The sequence below is a fragment of the Gopherus flavomarginatus genome, chromosome 5 (assembly GCF_025201925.1).
Source record: "Gopherus flavomarginatus isolate rGopFla2 chromosome 5, rGopFla2.mat.asm, whole genome shotgun sequence".
In the NCBI taxonomy this organism is placed as follows: Eukaryota; Metazoa; Chordata; order Testudines; family Testudinidae; genus Gopherus; species Gopherus flavomarginatus.
In genome coordinates, this window is record NC_066621.1 from 31,917,572 (window position 1) to 31,935,915 (window position 18,344).

Genomic DNA, 18,344 nt, shown 5'->3' on the forward strand with positions numbered 1-18,344 from the left:
TTCTCGACCGTGGCTTCCGAGGGGCCACAGCCATGGCTAAGAGGGCACAATGTGAAATATTTGTGGACCACTGTTTTAGCGTGATGTCCTCAATCCTTCTCTGCAGTCCAATAAAAGCTATTCCTCACCCATCTACCCCTCCATCAGGATGGACTAGGTCTGTTCTGCTGCCCTTCACTCATAATGCACCCGTAGGGGTCCGGGCAGAGACAGATGCATCGTGGAGGAGAATGCCTGGCTGCGAAGATGGTGTCGCCAGGAGGGCTTTGGCTTCCTCGACCACGGGATACTATTTGAGGAAGGACTGCTAGGAACAGATGGCATTCACCTTTCGAAGAGGGGAAAGGCCTTATTTGCGCACAGACTGGCTAACCTAGTAAGGAGGGCTTTAAACTAGGTTCGACATGGACAGGTGAGCAAAGCCCACAGGTAAGTGGGGAACAAGACCTGGGAAATGGGTTGGAAACAGGAGGGAGCACGGGCTATAATGGCAGAGAGGAAGGAGGGTCAGGGCAAAGCTGGGAGGCAAGATCAAACCAGTATCTTAGATGCCTTTATACAAATGCAAGAAGTATGAGTAATAAGCAGGAAGAACTAGAAGTGCTAATAAATAAATACAACTATGACATTATTGGCATTACTGAAACTTGGTATGATAATACACACGACTGGAATGTTGGTGTGGATGGGTATAGTTTGCTCAGGAAGGATAGACAGGGGAAAAAGGGAGGAGGTGTTGCCTTATATATTAAAAATGTACACACTTGGACTGAGGTGGAGATGGACATAGGAGACGGAAGGGTGGAGAGTCTCTGGGTTAGGCTAAAAGGGATAAAAAACACAGGTGATGTCATGCTGGGAGTCTACTACAGGCCACCTAATCAGGCGGAAGAGGTGGATGAGGCTTTTTTCAAACAACTAACAAAATCATCCAAAGCCCAAGATTTGGTGGTGATGGGGGACTTCAACTATCCAGATATATGTTGGGAAAATAACACCGCGGGGCACAGACGATCCAATAAGTTCCTGGACTGCATTGCAGACAACTTTTTATTGCAAAAAGTTGAAAAAGCTACTGGGGGGAAGCTGTTCTAGACTTGATTTTAACAAATAGGGACGAACTTGTTGAGAATTTGAAAGTAGAAGGAAGTTTGGGTGAAAGTGATCATGAAATTATAGAATTTGCAATTCTAAGGAAGGGTAGAAGGGAGTACAGCAGAATAGAGACAATGGATTTCAGGAAGGCGGATTTTGGTAAGCTCAGAGAGCTGATAGGCAAGGTCCCATGGGAATTAAGTCTGAGAGGAAAAACAACTGAGGAAAGTTTGCAGTTTTTCAAAGGGACGCTATGAAGGGCCCAAAAGCAAGTTATTCCAAAGGTTAGGAAAGATAGAATTTGTGGCAAAAGACCACCTTGGCTTACCCTTGAGATCTTGCGTGACCTACAAAATAAAAAGGCGTCATATAAAAAATGGAAACTAGGTCAGATCACGAAGGATGAATATAGGCAAATAACACAGGAATGCAGAGGCAAGATTAGAAAAGCAAAGGCACAAAATGAACTCAAACTAGCTATGGGAATAAAGGGAAACAAGAAGACTTTTTATCAATACATTAGAAGCAAGAGGAAGACTAAGGACAGGGTAGGCCCACTGCTCAGTGAGGAGGGGGAAACAGTAACGGGAGACTTGGAAATGGCAGAGATGCTTAATGACTTCTTTGTTTCGGTCTTCACTGAGAAGTCTGAAGGAATGTCTAGTATAGTGAATGCTTACGGGAAGAGGGTAGGTTTATAAGAGAAAATAAGGAAAGAGCAAGTAAAAAATCACTTAGAAAAGTTAGATGCCTGCAAGTCACCAGGGCCTGATGAAATGCATCCTAGAATACTCAAGGAGTTAATGGAAGAGGTATCTGAGCCTCTAGCTATTATCTTCGGGAAATCATGGGAGACGGGGGAGATTCCAGAAGACTGGAAGGGGGCAAATATAGTGCCCATCTATAAAAAGGGAAATAAAAACAACCCAGGAAACTACAGACCAGTTAGTTTAACTTCTGTGCCAGGGAAGATAATGGAGCAGGTAATTAAAGAAATCATCTGCAAACACTTGGAAGGTGGTAAGGTGATAGGGAATAGCCAGCATGGATTTGTAAAGAACAAATCGTGTCAAACTAATCTCATAGCGTTCTTCGATAGGATAACGAGCCTTGTGGATAAGGGAGAAGCGGTGGATGTGATATACCTAGACTTTAGTAAGGCATTTGATACAGTCTCTCATGATATTCTTATAGATAAGCTAGGAAAGTACAATTTAGATGGGGCTACTATAAGGTGGGTGCATAACTGGCTGGATAACCGTACTCAGAGAGTAGTTGTTAATGGCTCCCAATCCTGCTGGAAAGGTATAACAAGTGGGGTTCCGCAGGGTTCTGTTTTGGGAAAGGTTCTGTTCAATATCTTCATCAACGATTTAGATGTTGGCATAGAAAGTACGCTTATTAAGTTTGCGGATGATACCAAACTGGGAGGGATTGCAACTGCTTTGGAGGACAGGGTCAAAATTCAAAATGATCTGGACAAGTTGGAGAAATGATCTGAGGTAAACAGGATGAAGTTCAATAAAGATAAATGCAAAGTGCTCCACTTAGGAAGGAACAATCAGTTTCACACATACAGAATGGGAAGAGACTGTCTAGGAAGGAGTATGGCAGAAAGAGATCTAGGGGTCATAGTGGACCACAAGCTTAATATGAGTCAACAGTGTGATACTGTTGCAAAAAAAGCAAACATGATTCTGGGATGCATTAACAGGTGTGTTGTAAACAAGACACGAGAAGTCATTCTTCCGCTTTACTCTGCGCTGGTTAGGCCTCAACTGGAGTTTTGTGTCCAGTTCTGGGCACCGCATTTCAAGAAAGATGTGGAGAAATTGGAGAGGGTCCAGAGAAGAGCAACAAGAATGATTAAAGGTCTTGAGAACATGACCAATGAAGGAAGGCTGAAGGAATTGGGTTTGTTTAGTTTGGAAAAGAGAAGACTGAGAGGGGACATGATAGCAGTTTTCAGGTATCTAAAAGGGTGTCATCAGGAGGAGGGAGAAAACTTGTTCACCTTAGCCTCCAATGATAGAACAAGAAACAATGGGCTTAAACTGCAGCAAGGGAGATTTAGGTTGGACATTAGGAAAAAGTTCCTAACTGTCAGGGTAGTTAAACACTGGAATAGATTGCCTAGGGAAGTTGTGGAATCTCCATCTCTGGAGATATTTAAGAGTAGGTTAGATAAATGTCTGTCAGGGATGGTCTAGACAGTATTTGGTCCTGCCATGAGGGCAGGGGACTGGACTCGATGACCTCTCGAGGTCCCTTCCAGTCCTAGAGTCTATGAGAATAACATTTTATGCCACTCAATCCTAAAGTGATTTGTAACCCAAGACCATCCCAAACTGGTCATTTTGGGGAAGCAGCCCCATCATGCTGCATAGCTAGGCAGAGTAGGTGTGTCTATGCAAACACGGTCTGTTCCTGAAGTCTTTCCCCAGCTCCTCACTAGATGTGAGGGGGGAGCTCATTCAGACCCTGCTTACGCTTAGTATTTAAAAACTCCTTAGTGTCCCTATCTCTGTCGGCCTTAGATTTCTCCTCCTGTCTCTTTTGTTACAGCTCAGATAAGGTGGCCCAGTGGTTAAAATGATGGACTGCTAATCCATTGTGCTCTGTAAGCACGGGTTCAAATCCCGTCCTCACTGGATGCATTTAGTCTTGACTCTTCCTTTATAGACAACCATCTCCCCACTTGGTACAATAACAGACACAACAATGTTGCTTCTTGCAAACAAAAACCTTCTCAGAAACTCCAACACCCCTCCCCTCGGCTTTAAATAAAATGTCTAAATCCCAGATTTCTAAAAAATGTCTCTAGTTCTGTATTTCGTAGTTTTTATCTTAAAAGCTAATGTTTCCTCAAGCTGAATAAGGCAACGCTTCAAAGGAAAATGTTAGAAATGGTAGGGGAGAAATAGGAAAGGAAAAAGCCCCTTTTCTCAGGAGATACAAACTCGACTCCCTCCTGTCTCTATCACCAGTGGATTTTGCCTCCCTCCTTCTGAGGTGTAAATAAAATAAAGAGGAGACAAGGTGGTTTGGCACAAACAAAGGTAAGTGTAGTCAGGGTAAAGGTACAGAAAGCTGGGGGAACAGGGGAAAATGCAAACTTAATGAATACAATGAAACAGTGACTGGGTTTGGGAGCTTAACGCTCAGGCCCATAAACCCTCCCTTGGAAACTAGAAAACACTAAACAATGCCCCAACACAGAAACCTTTCCCCACTGTTCAGGTGCAGTGGATCCCAGGTGCCGGCGCGACGCCGAGGACCTTCCACTCTCCCGCTGATTTAGAACCGTTGAGGAGGAGCACTGGGGAGTCCAGACGACGGTTGGGTTTCGTTGCTGGCACGGAGGTCCTCTGGGATGCCGGACACCAGGAATGCAGGACGGCAGGAATGGGGGTGACAGGCCTCCTGTTCCTCAGTCTCACGGTGGGACCGAGGGGGTTCTTCACTCTCCAGCTTGGGAGCACTGTGAAGACACGACCGTGGACGGGTGACTCAGAGATTCCCTCCTTCCTCATCACTGCACAACTGTTATCTTTTGTCTGAGCCAGGCAGAGTTTATCTTCATCACGTTCTATACATCCACTTCTCAAAGTGTCATGTGATGAAGCATTCTCCGTTGTCTGTGCTTGGAGATGATGCTTTGACTTCTTTAATCCTCTATCAGAGTCGCTATGAGTGGAGATGAAAGTGTCAAAGACCTGAGAGAGGAATTCAAATGGATCCCAAACACAGTGCGATCATTGGGAGTTTAAATCCCAGGTTCCATCTATTGGCAAAGCCACTTCTAACAAGGTAGCTCTTTTGTCCCCCATTATGGCACAAGTTTGAAATATGGGCAGCATAGAGCCAATATTCATAACATCAACTACAAAAATGATACACATCTAGAGATAGCATCATTATAATCAGCCAATCAGAACCTCTCCATAGACCCCTTACAAAACAACCTTTCTACAATATTGACTGCAAATATAGAACAGTGGTCGAAACGGTGATCTATACAGTTACAGATTATGTCAATAACGTCACAGGAGGTGACATGGCATCAATGAGACTGATATTGGAATAGCTTTCAGTTTTGGTGTCCTCATTTGAAAAAGATGTTGTGAAATTGGAGCTAGGGCAGCAAAGAGCTACCAAATGTTCTGAGGGCTGGAGAAAAATACCTTCTAGTGAGCTATTGAAAGAGCTCAACCTGTTTAGCTTATGAAAAGAAGATTGAAAGGTGACTTCGCTGAAGTGTTGAAGTGCCTTAATGGAGAGAAAAGATTGGTTAATAAAGGGCTCTTGAATCTAGCAGAGAAAGGCATAACAAGACCTAATGATTGGAAGGTGAAAAGAGACAAATTCCTATTACAACTAAGGCACAAATAGTCAACAGCGAGGATGATTCACCACAGGAACAAGCTACCAAGGAAAGGGGTGGATTCTTCATCTCCTGATGTCATTTAATGAAGACTAGATGCCTTTCTTGAATGTGTTTGCCCCCAAAGTAGCTCTTGTGTCATACAGGAGGCCTGTGACATGCAGGGGGTCAGATTAGATGATCTAATGGTCTCTTCTGGCCAGAAAGTCGACTAATTTCTGAAAAACTGAGTGTAGCATTGGGAGCAGCGTCTGATGTTTTCCTGTCTAGCCGGCTTGCTGACTAGAATGAACTCTCCTTGAGTGGGGTGATCCACAGGGAGTAGCTCAAACCTCCAAAGGTCCAGGCCAGGGGCAGGACATTGGCACAGCAAAGGAGGGATGTGGCAGTGACATCACAAAGGCCTTTTGCAGGACCTAAGACTTATTGGTCCAAGGTGGTGGGGAGGTGGTGACCTCACAGAGAGATGCTGACATCAGCAAGGCAGGACAGGGGTGAGGGGCCAGGGAAACCTCAGAGACCCCTGTGGCTTTGCTTCAGCAAGTCTCCTTCTCCAGGTCTCTCTTTGAAGACTGAGAGAGTATTCGGGTTCACGGACGTGAGCACCAGGAGGAACCTCTTTCGAGGTTTCTCCTTCCCTTGTAGTGATTTTACTAGAAAACAGCCGTCCCTGTTTAGAAGGTAAGAGCCTCCTGGAGGTTTGAAAGCTGTTCAGTCTGATCCATCTGGTGACAGGTGAATTCGAGGCATGGAAAACACGAGCTTAAGGAGGCAGAATTTTATTCTGCACCTGGGATTTTGTCCCTTAGAATCACTGGGGACATTAGGGTTTGTCCTTTTTGTTTCACCTCTTCCTCCATCGCTCCCTCCCTCCTTTCTCTTCTCTTGCTTCCTTTGTCCTTTTACCTGTTCCCCTCCCAACACCAGGAGGGAGGGGGAGAGAGAGAGTGTGTGTGTGGTTTTTTTAGTTTTTTGCAGGGCAGTGCTCTGCAGTTCTCACTGTGGGAGGTCTACCCAAAAATGTGAGGCTGAACTATTGCTCGGGAAGTGATCCCCAATGGTGACCTGGGCCATCCTTTGGTCTCTCTGGTGAGATCCCTCAGCCTCCCATCCTCAGTCTCTACCCTGATTGGCTGAGCCAGGGGTTATTGACAGGGAGGAGACTCAGGTCCTTGTTTTTCTCTTTATAAATCAAAACCAGTTCTATGTTTGATGAATTTTGCCGCTTCTCTGCATTAGTTGTCTCTGAGCAGTTCATGAATCTCTCTAACGTTGCAGTTCTCCTCAAATACTTGCTGAATAGTTACTGTCACTGTTGTTGGTCTGGAGCTCATCTGAGAGCACTTTATTCAGGTCATTCAGTGTCTGAAATTCAAGATCCAATGTGTAGTTTGAAAATCAGGGCTCTTGGGTCCTATTACCAACTCTGCCTCTGACTGGCTGTATGACTTAAAACAAGTCAATTCTCCTTTCTCAGCCTTAGCTTCTCCCTCTTTCAAGTAGAAATAATAATGATCCGCTCTTACCTACCTGACGGTGGGTGGAGGATGGGGATCCATTGAAGAGTGTCACTAGGAGTAGGGCATAATATGAGGTGTCCTATCACGTTTACTCAGAGCAGATTAACACGTAATAGAATAGCTGAAATAGTCTATTTTATTTGCATTTTTTTATTTTGAAATTGTTAAGAGCAGCAATGACTTAGCTCAGACTGAAGCATCTTATCTAATGTTTGAGATCTAAGTGTCTCCTCTTTGTGTGCGAGGAGACAATTTAACACACTCTGACAAAGAGGAGATGCTTTTGTTTTGCAATACAATATTTTTGCAAAGAACTTTCATCCCACTTGTTATGATTTTGAGAAACAAACCGGATTAGCCTGAATGGGATTTTCTGACAGAAATGGATTCAATGAAATTTCCCCACCATCTCGATTCCTGAGCTCTATCCCTGCCTCTGGGGGGGCGTTATTATCTGTTAGAACAGGAGTCAGGACTGGTGGCTTCTCTTTCTGGCTCTGCCACCACCTTACTGTGTAGGCGCTTGGGTAGGTCACTTCCCTTCTCTGCACCTCAGGCTCCTCCCATCAGTCCAATGGGAACAGGGACAGTTCTCAAACTCCGGGCAGTTGTGAGCCTGAGTGAGATAAGGGGCGTTAAAGCCCTCTGTGAAGGAGAAAGGGGAGTTTCAGAGTGTTTAGCACCAAGGAATTCTAAAGTTTGCTAAAATGTCTAGTCTATGGAAACAAGAAATGATCGGGGCCAATCTTTAACCAGTGCCTTTTTAAAAGCCCATTCAGGGATGTGAGTCCCTGTCTTTCAGGTACCTGGGGTTCTTTGCCAACAGGAGAGAAGAGGTTCCTGCCTCCTTTTTTGTGGCCTTGACAAACCAGGTGCTGTGCCCCAGTTCTCGTCTGAGATCCCTGAAAAAGAACATCTTCCCATCCATGAACAAGACAGGACCTTTCTCTAAAAGGGGAACAAAGAGACCCCTGAGACTTACAGACTAGCTAGCCTCACTGCCATTGCTGGAGAGATCCTGCAATACATTCTTAAGCACTCAGTTTGTCAGCAGCACCTACAGAATAGTTTAGTTCTTAGGACTAGTGAGCATGGATTTGTCAAGAACAAATCATTCCAAACCAATCCTCTTTCCTTCTTTGGCAGGGTTTTGGGCCTGGTGGAGGTGGGTAAACAGTAGATGGGATCTAGCTTGGGGTTGCTAAGGCTTTTCACACAGTCCCGTAGCACATTCTCACAAGCAAACGAGGGAAATGCAGTCCAGCTGTAATCAGTGTAATGTTGGTGCAGAGCTGGTTGAAAGCCCAGACTCCAGGATCCCTTCTCCATGTTTGGCTGTCCAACGGAGAGGGTGTACCTAGTGGGTCCGGCAGGGATCAGTCCGCGGTCCGATACTATTCAATATTTTCATGAATGATTTGGAAAATGCAGTGGAGAGCATGCTTCTAAAATTTGCAACTGACACCAAGCACTTAGGAGCACAGGGTTGGAATTCAAAACGCCCTTAACAAATTGGACACTTGGTCTTCTTGAGCCAAACTCCATGGTTGGGCCCCTCTCTCTAGAATGGGCTGAAGTGAAACCCCAGAGCAAACACTCCTCCCAGGTACCGAGCTCTGACCTTGAATGGTCAGATGCTGCTTAGCACTGTCAGAGCAGCTTTTGCTGGGGGATTCTCCCAGCACTTTCCAATAGCGGGAAAGTATGAAATCCCCATTTGACTGCTGGGGACAGAGCCCTAGAGTGTGGAGCAACTTGCCGAAAGTCCCCCCAGGAAAAGGAAAACAACCAGCAGTGGAACCAATAGGAAACCCAGCAATGGAACTCAGGAGTCCTGGGGGTGTGCTAAGGTGTCCTGATGTCCCGATTTTATAGGGACAGTCCAAATTTTGGGGTCTTTTTCTTATCTAGGATTCTATTACCCCCACCCCAGTCCCGATTTTTCACATTTGCTGTCTGGTCACCCAAGAGTGTGCACATGTGTGGGTCCCAGCTGCCTGCCCCCTTCATTGAAGCAGATGTGCATGGTTACTGCCCTGGGAACTGCAGGGCACCAGTGGACATGGAGTTGGCTGGAGGTAGGGTCTGGCTGCAGGCAGGGCAAGGGATGCGGGGCTGGCTGGCTTCAGGCTGGGGGGTGCATCAGGGGATGGCTGGAGACAGGGTAGAGGGTGCGGGGCTGGCTGCAGACAGGGGGTGCAGGGCTGGTGTAGGCTGGGGGTGTGTGGGGGCTGGCTGGCTTTGGGCAGGGCCACAAGGGGGAGCGGCAGGAGTTGGCTGGAGAAAGGGCAGTGGGTGTGTCAGGGGCTGGCTGTGAGGCTGGCTGCAGGCAGGGCAGGGAGGATGCGGCTGGTGCGGGCAGGGCAGAAGGTGCTGGGCTGGATGGAGACAGAGGATGGCTGCAGGCAGGGCATGGGGCAGGGCCCGTGCAAGGATGTTTCATGCCGTAGGTGAAACTTCCACCTTGCTTCCTCCTCCCCCGTGCCCCCGCCCTAAGGCGTCCCACCCTTGGCAGCTCCCACCTCCACCCTGAGGCGCCCCTCTTGTGGCAACTCCCCCGCTCTGCCCTGCAGCACCCCCCCCTGGCCCCAGCTCACCCCTGCTCCGAGCACGAGCACCCCAAGCACACCGTGACCGCTTCACTTCTCCTGCCTCCCAGGTTTGCGGCACCTAAGCCTGCCAGGTAGTCAAGCACCCTCCTCTGAGCCACAGCAGCCCTGACAGTTGACAATAGAGGCACCTTAACCCCTGAGTTCCTTCAATGTGTCCCCCTCCGGGGTCCAGCTCTGATCACCAGATACTCGGGGTATGTCTATACCACCTGCTGTATCGGTGGGCAGCGATCGATCCAGCGGGGTTGATATATCGCGTCTAGTGTAGATGCAACACATCGAGTGCTCTCCCCTTGACTGCTGTACTCCAGCTTGGTGAGAGATGCAGGCAGAGTCTACGAGGAGCTGCAGCAGTCGACTCACCACCACTGTGACATTATAAGTATAATCTAATATCTCATTGAAAGGTGACAGGGCCAGAAAGAGTTAATTAACTCACCTCACCGACTGACCTGACCCATGGGTGAACCTTAAGAACTGCTTAGCAAGATATGTAAATGAACAGAGCTTTGAAATGCAAGTCTGCATTGTTAGAAGTAGAAGGGGAGATTTTTGCTCAGGTCTTGTGATGTAAGCAAACAAGTCTTGTCTGTTGCTATAATTTTAATTCAAAGAGCAAAAAAGGAATATTAACATTTATGATGGTACTTGAGTGAAATAGTATTATTGTCTATGTGTCTCTTTGAAGGTTGTGGTAACCTCTATTTGAACTGTTTAATGAATAAATTACCCTGTACTAATTGCCAGGATGTTTGGAAGGAGAGCTAAGCCTATTGTTTTCTCAGGCCGAAAGGCTGCTGGAAATGTATAAGAAGCCTGGGACACGATCCTTCTTCATCTCATATCTGCTTTGGGTTTCAAGACGGGGAAACCTTAAGCCACAAGGATTGTGATCCCCAGTCACTGACTGGAGCCACCCTGAATATGGAAATTGGACTATAACCTATGGACTATTTCAAAAAGGACTTTTGGCTACTACAAGCTCACCTCTACTATGTATCTGAACCTCAAGAATTGAATTCAAGTCTATATGTCTATTAATCTTTTAACGAACATTCTCTCTCTTTTCTTTTCTAATACATTTTAGCTTACTTAATAAGAATTGGCTATAGCATGTATTTTAGGTAAGATCTAAGTTGTAATAGATCCTGAGTATGTGGCTGATCCTTTGGGATTGGAAGAATCTTTTCTTTTATATGATGAAGTAAGATTTTCAGGAATCATCATCATATCTGACAGGTGTGTCTGGACGGAGGCCTGAGGCTGGGTACTTTAAGGGAACTGCGTGGCTTAAACTTCAAAGTAACCAGTGAGGTACTACAGAAGCTGCTTTGTGCTGGCTTGGTAAATCTAAGTATTGAAATCATCACCAGCATTTGGGATTTGTCTGCCCTGTTTTGTTTGCAGTTCACCTTGATTAAGTGACCTCAGCTGGTTCTCACAGGGAGCACCGTCACACCTAAATCCAGGCTGTAGGGGTCCGAGGGATCTTAGGGGCCTTGAGGTGCACAGATAACTACGTCCAGGCCGTAGGGGTCCCTGGGGGGCTTAGAGAGTTTTTGGGGGGACACAGATACCAATCTCCAGGATCTAGGGGTCCCAGTGAGGTTTAGGGGGTTCATGGGGGACATAGATACCTACGTCCAGGTTGGAGGCATCCTGGGAGTCTTAGGGGATTTTTGGGGGCCCAGGATACCTGTGTCCCGGCTGTAGGGGTACCAGGGGGTCTTAGGGGTTCGAGTGGGCACAGATTCGTATGTCCAGGCTGTATCAGTCCCAGAGGCGATTAGAGGTTTTGTGAGGGGCACAGATATCTACATCCAGATTGTAGATGTCCCGGCGGGCGGATAGGGGGGTTGTGGGGGTAGAAATACCTACATCCAGGCTGTAGGGTTTCCTGGGCGGTGAGGGGGTTTCTGAGGGGCACATATACCTACGTGCACATTGGAGTGTCCTGGGGGGCTTATGGAGTCTATATGGGGCACAGATAACAATGTTCTGGCTGTATAGGTCCCTGGGGGGCTTAGGGGGCTTGTGAGGGGGCACAGATACCTAAGCTCAGGATGGAGGGGTCTACAGGGGTCTTAGGTGTTTGGTGGGGGGCACAGATACCTACGTCCAGGCTACGGGTGTCCCGGAAGGGCTGAGGGTCTGTCACGGAGTGTGGGGGAGTCCGGTCCTGCACCTCTCTTCCTGGGACACAAGGTGACTCTTAGCCAGCCAGTAAAACAGAAGGTTTATTGGACAGCAGGAGTGAAGGATACAGCAGAGTTTGGAGGCACAAGCAGGACCCCTCAATCGAGTCCTTCTGGAGGTTCAGGAAACTTAACTCCCAGTTTCGGATTCCCTGAATTCCAACCACCTAGACCAAAACCGAAACTGAACTAACTCCCTCCAGCCGGCCCCTTCCTGTGTCCAGCTTCCCTGGCAAAGGTGCTGACCCTCTCCCCCCTGCCTAGCTCACGTTACAGGCTGAGCACGTGTACGGTCCTAAAGTCACCCCTTGCTCTCCCATCCCCCACACAGACAGTCCCTACTCCATCACAGTAATGCCCAGAGCATTTCCCTCATGGAGCAACAGTGACACCGTGTGGCCATGCAGGTTAATGCCCAGAACATTTCCCACATGGAGCAACAGTGACATTGTGTGGCCACGCAGGGGAATGCACAGAGCATTTCCTGCATGGAGCAACAGTGACACCCTGTGGCCACGCAGGGGAATGCACAGAGCATTTCTCTCATAGAGGAACAGTGACGCCGTGTGGCCACGCAGGGTAATGCACAGAGCATCACACCTACGTAGAGGCTGTAGAGATCCCTGCTGGGGCTTATGGGTAGTGAGGGGCACAGATAGCTACGTCTAGGCTGGAGGGATTCCGGTGGGGATTAGGGATTTCATAGGGGACACAAATATCTACATCCGGGCTGGAGAGGTCCCTGGATGGCTTAGGGGGTTGTGGTGAGCACAGACACATACGTCCAAGCTGTAGTGGTCCCTGGGGGTTTAGGGAGTTGGTGAGGGGCACAGAAACCTATGCATGGTCTGGAGGGATCCCTGGGGGACTTAAAGAGTTGTGGTTGTGCAGATACCTATGTCCTGGTTGGAGGGGGCCCTGGGGAGCTTAGGGGTTTGTGTGGCATACACATAGCTACAACCAGGCTGGTGGGGGACCTATGGGTCTTAGGGGGCTTGTGGGAGGCAGAGATACCTATGTCCAGGCTGGAGAAGCCCTGGTGAGGGCTTAGGGGGTTCCTGGAGGTCACAAATATCTACTTCCAGGCTGGAGGGGTTGTGGGGGTATTTGAGAGTTGTGGGGGAGCACAGATACCTATTTCGAGGCTGTAGGGGTTCCAGGGTTGCTTTGGGGCATTTTGGGGTACAGATACCTATGTCCATGCTTTAGGGTCGCTGGGAGGATCAGTGGGTTTGTGAGGGTGCACAGATACCTGCTTCCAGGCTATAGGGATGTTGGTGGGGCTTAGGGGTTTGTGGGGGGCACAGATACCTTCATTCAGGCAAGAGCGGTCCTGGGGGCCTTAGGGGGGGTGGGAGGAGCTCAGATAACTATGTCGAGGCTGGAGGGGTCCCATCGTGGCCTAGGCGGTTTGTGAGGGGCACAGATACCTGCGTCTAGGCTGGAGGGGTTTCGGGGGTTTTAGGAGGGTTGTGGGGTCTGAGATACCTATGTCTAGGCTGGAGGGGTCTCGGGGAGGATTAGGTGTTTTGGGGGGAACAGATACCTACATCCCGATTGTAGGGGTCCCTGGGTAGCTTAGGCGCTTTGTGGGGGTCACAGATACAAAGATCCATGCTGTAGGGGTCCTGAGGGTCTTTGTGTGGCTCTGGGGGTCACAGATACCTACCTACAGGCTGGAGGGGTCCTGTGGGTATTAGGGGGTTTGTGGGGCGTACAGATGCCTACATCTGGGCTTGCGGGTTCCCTGGGGGGCTTAGAGGTTTGTGGGGAGCACAGATACCTTTATCCAGGCTAGATGGGTCCCGGTGGGATTAGGGGGTTGTGGGGAGCACAGATATCTATGTAAGCAGAAGCACGATGAACTCTACCTTGACATCTGGTGGTGAATTATGGAGAGTGTAGAAAAGAATTTCAGGGACTGATCGTGTTTGCATAGGCACACCCACCCCTCCTGACACGGTAACGACAGCCTGGGATGGCTGCTTTGGCAGCTGTGGTATCCCCGGTTTATTTGTTCATGGGGCATGACATGTGGAGTGTTGTCACCCTGATTGTGTGGATGAGGAACTGTGAAACTGCTTTGAGACAGAGATTCTCACCATCACTTGAGTGGCACTCGCTAGACAAGGGAGTGAGCTCCTTGGGTGAGCCAAGAACATGAATTGCACTTTCTTCTTTTTTAGCAGTTGAAGAGCAAAGCAGAAATTTGATTCTTTTAACAATTGAAGTTTTAGGTTCCTAAGTTGATATTGCTGAAGAGCTTTGTTAGCCAGTAAGAGAGTCTGAAGTTATATTGTGGAGCAGAGCAGCTGACAGATAGAAGCAGTTTGTGGGATGGTTGGAATAGCCCACGGAGTGAGGTGAGCTGAGTAGTTTTTTAGGACAGCTAGAGCAGATCACCGGTCGGTTGGCAGAACAGAGTAGCTAGTGGATGGAGCTGAGCAGTTCATGGGGAAGATGGAAGTAGAATCCCACAGAGAGGCAGGGCAGTCAGCAGTGGACCACGTAAAGTGCTTCTTTCTACCCAGGCTGGCAGGGGGAAAAACCCTGCAGATATACTCTTGAACTCTGGGGTTGCGCAACTGTGGGTGATTTTGGGGTTGCTGGACTTTTGAAACATTTGAGATATTGGACTTTGGAGTCTTGGGGTGATTTGGGGATTGCTAGACTCAAGAGCCCAGGGAAAAGGACACGGCCTAATTGAGGTGTTTTCCAAATTTAATGCTATGTTGTTTATCTCACGTTATTAAACATTTTCTGCTACACCCAGACTCTGTGCTTGGGAGAGGGGAAGTATCGCCTCTTTGAGGCACCTAGGGGTGCGTATGTAAAATTTTCCCATGTCACTGGGTGGGGGCTCGAGCTGGTTTGCATTACGTAATAGGGAAGGGACCCCTATGTATTGAACCCAGTCCTTGCTGCTATCAATTCAGCCTGGCAGAAGGGTTCCACCTACATGCAGGCTGAAGGGGTCCCTGGGAGGCTTAGGGGGTTCGTGGGGGGCACAGATACCTACGTCCAGGCTGCAGGGGTCCCAGAGGGGCTTAGGGGGTTAGTGGGGGGCACAGATATTTATGTCACGGAGTGTGGGGGAATCCAGTCCTGCACCCCTCTTCCTGGGACACACAGTGACTCAGCCGGCCAGTAAAACAAAAGGTTTTTTTGGCCAACAGGAACGAAGGATACAGCAGAGCTTTTGGGCACAACCAGGACCTCTCGATCGAGTCCTTCTGGGGGTTCAGAAAGCTTAGTTCCCAGTTTGGGAATCCCTGAATTCCAATAACCCAGCTCCAAACCAAAACTGAACTAACTCCCTGCAGCCGGCCTCTTCCTGTGTCCAGCTTCCCAGGCAAAGGTGCTGACCCCTCCCCGCTGCCTAGCTCGAGTTACAGGCTTAGGTCCTGTCCCTCACCTTACGTCACTCCCTGCTCTCCCATCTCCCACACAGATAGTCCCTACTCCACCAGGGTCCCTACCCGTGGGGTCCCTAACCCTGGCCCCTGGGGCCCTACCTCTGTGCCCCTTAGTCTAGCTCCAGTTGCCATACCCATGGGCCCCTAACCCGAGCTCCAGAGGCTCCATCCCTGGGGCCCCGAACAATAGCTCCAGGTGCCCAACCCGTGGGGCCCATAGCCCTTGTTTCAGGGGCCCTACGAGTGGGCCCCTAATCCTAGCTCCAGAGGCCTTAAGCGTGAGATCTCTAACCCTAGCTCTAGGGGCCTCACCCCTGGGACCCCTAACCTTTGCTCCATGGGCCACATCCCTGGGGCACCTAACCCTAGCTATAAGGACACTGCCCAAGGGGTCCCAAACCATAGCTCCAGAGGCCCTACACGTGGGGCCCCTAACGCTAGCTCCAGGTGCACTACCCCTGGGGCCCCTAACGCTAGCTCCAGGGGCCGTACCCATGGGGTCCCTAATCCTAAATCCAGGGGTCCCATTCGTGGAGCCCCTAACAGTAACTCCAAGTGCCCCATACCTGGGGCCACTAACCCTAGCTCCAGGGGCCCTACCCATGGGGCCCGTAAACCTAGCTCCAGGGGCCTTACACGTGAAGCCCCTAACCATAGCTCCAGAGGCCCTAACTGTGCGGCCCCTAACCCTAACTCCAGGGGCCTTACCCGTAGGGCCCCTATCCCTAAGTGCAGGAGTCCTTCAACCTGGGGCCCCTATCCTTAGCTGCAGGGGCCCTACCAGTCAGGCCACTAACGCTATCTCCAGAGGCCCTTCACGTGGGACCCCTAACCCAAACTCCAGGGGTCCTACCGCTTAGGGCCCTAACCCTTGCTGCAGGGGTCATACCCATGGTGCCCCTAAACTTAGCTCCAGGTGCCCCATCCCTGGGGCCCCTTACCCTAGCTTTAGGGAACCTGCTCGTAGGGCCCCAAACTATAGCTCCAGGGCCCCTACCCATTGGGATCCTAACCCTAGCTCCAGAGGCCCTACCCTTTCCTGGCTGGACATGTGCGAAGGATAAAACATACATCCTAAATGAAACAGTCTGACTTTTTATTATGGAGAAAAAACAAGTTTTAAAACGTTTATATGTTGGAGGAATTGGCCATACAGTATCTGAGGCTGAACTGCAGGAAAGATTCAGCAAGTCTGGAAATGTTACAGATGCGGAAATTGTTATCAGTAAAGATGACCAGGGGAACACTATGAAGACTTTTGCTTATATCAACATTAGGATTTCTGAAGCAGATCTTAAAAGATGTATGTCTATTTTAAATAAACCTCTCAACCCAGCAACAGGGTTCTACCCCTGGGGCCCCTAACCCTAGCTACCGGGGCCCTACTCATTGGGCTGCTAACCCAAACTCCTTAGACCCTACCTGTGAGGCCCCTAACCCTAGCTCCAGGGGCCCTAACCGTAAGGTCTCTAATAATTGCTCCGGGGGCCCTACCACTGGGGCCCCTAACTTTAGCTCCAGGGGCCCTACCAGTGGGACCCCTAACTCTAACTGCAGGGCCCCTATCTGTGGGCCCCTAACCCTAGTTCCAGAGGCCTTACCCGTGAGACCCTCAACCCTAGCTCCAGGGGTCCTACCAGTGGGACCACTAACCCTAACTGTATGGCCCCTACCTGTGGGCCCCTAACCCTAGTTCCAGAGGCCTTATCCGTGAGACCCCTAACCCTAGCTCCAGGGGCCCTACCACTGAGGCTCATATCCCCAGCTCCAGAGGATCTACTCCTAGGGCTCCTAACCCTAGCTCCAAGGATCCTACCCTTGGGACCCCTAATGGAAACTCCAGAGGCTGTAACCCTTGAGGCCCTAACACTACCTCCAGGGGCCCCATCCCTGGTTTCCCTAACCCAGCTCTAGGGGCCCTACTCGTGGGGCTTCTTCCCCTAGCTCCAGGGGCCCTACCCGTAGTTCCCCTAACCCTAGCTCCAAGGGCTCTACCCCTGGGACTTTACCCTAGCTCCAGGGGCCGTCCTCGTGGTGCCCCTAACACTAGGTCCAGAGGCCCCACCCCTGGGAACCCTAACCCTAGCTCCAGGGGCCCTACATGTGGGAATCATAATCCTAGTTCCAATGGCCCTACCTATGGGACCCTAAACTTAGCTCCCGGGGCCCTACCCCTTGGGTCCGTTATCAAAGATCCAGGGGCCCTACCCCTTGCGCCACTAACCCTATCTCCAGGGGTCCTCTCCGTGGGGCCCCTAACCCAAGCTCCAGGGACCCGACCCCTGCATCCCCTAACCCTATCTCCAGGGGTCCCATACCTGGGGCTCCTAACCCTAGTTCCAAGGGCCCTACCCGTGGGGTCCCTAACACTTGCTCCAGGCACCCTGCCCGTAGGGCCCTTACCTTAGCTGAAGAGGCCCTACCCGTGGGGTCCTTAGCCCTAGCTCCAGAGACCTCACCTCCTGGAAACCCAAACACTAGCTCCAGGGGCCTCACCCACGCGAACACTAACCCTAGCTCAAGGGGCCCCAAATCCAATCACCAAGGCCTTAGCCATGCGCCCACTAACGCTAGCTACAGGGGCTCTATGCGTGGAACCACTAACCCAATTTCCAGTTGCCCTACCAATGGGGCCCCTGTCCCTAGCTCCACTGTCCCAACCCATGGGACCCCTAACCCTAGGTCCATGGGCTCTACCCCTGGGGCCCCTAACCGTAGCTCCAGGCACCCCACCACTAGGACCCCTATCCCTAGGTCCAGGGCCCACCCCTAGGACCCCTAACCCTAGCACCATGAGCCCCAGCCCTGGGGCCCCTAATACAAACTCTAGGGTCCCTTCCTGTGGGGCCCCTAACCCTAGCTCCAGAGGCCCTACCCATGCGACCACTAACCCTAGCTATAGGGGCCTTACCCCTGTGTCCCCTAACCCTAGCTCCAGATGCCATATGCGTGGGCCCCTAACCCTAGCTCCAGGGGCCTGACCCCCAGTACCCCTAACCCTAGCTCCAAGGGCCCCATCCCTATGGCTTCTAACCCTTGCTCCAGGGGCCCAACCCATGGGGATCTAACCCTAGCTACAGAGTCCTTACCCGTGGGACCCCCAAACCTAGCTCCAGGGGCCC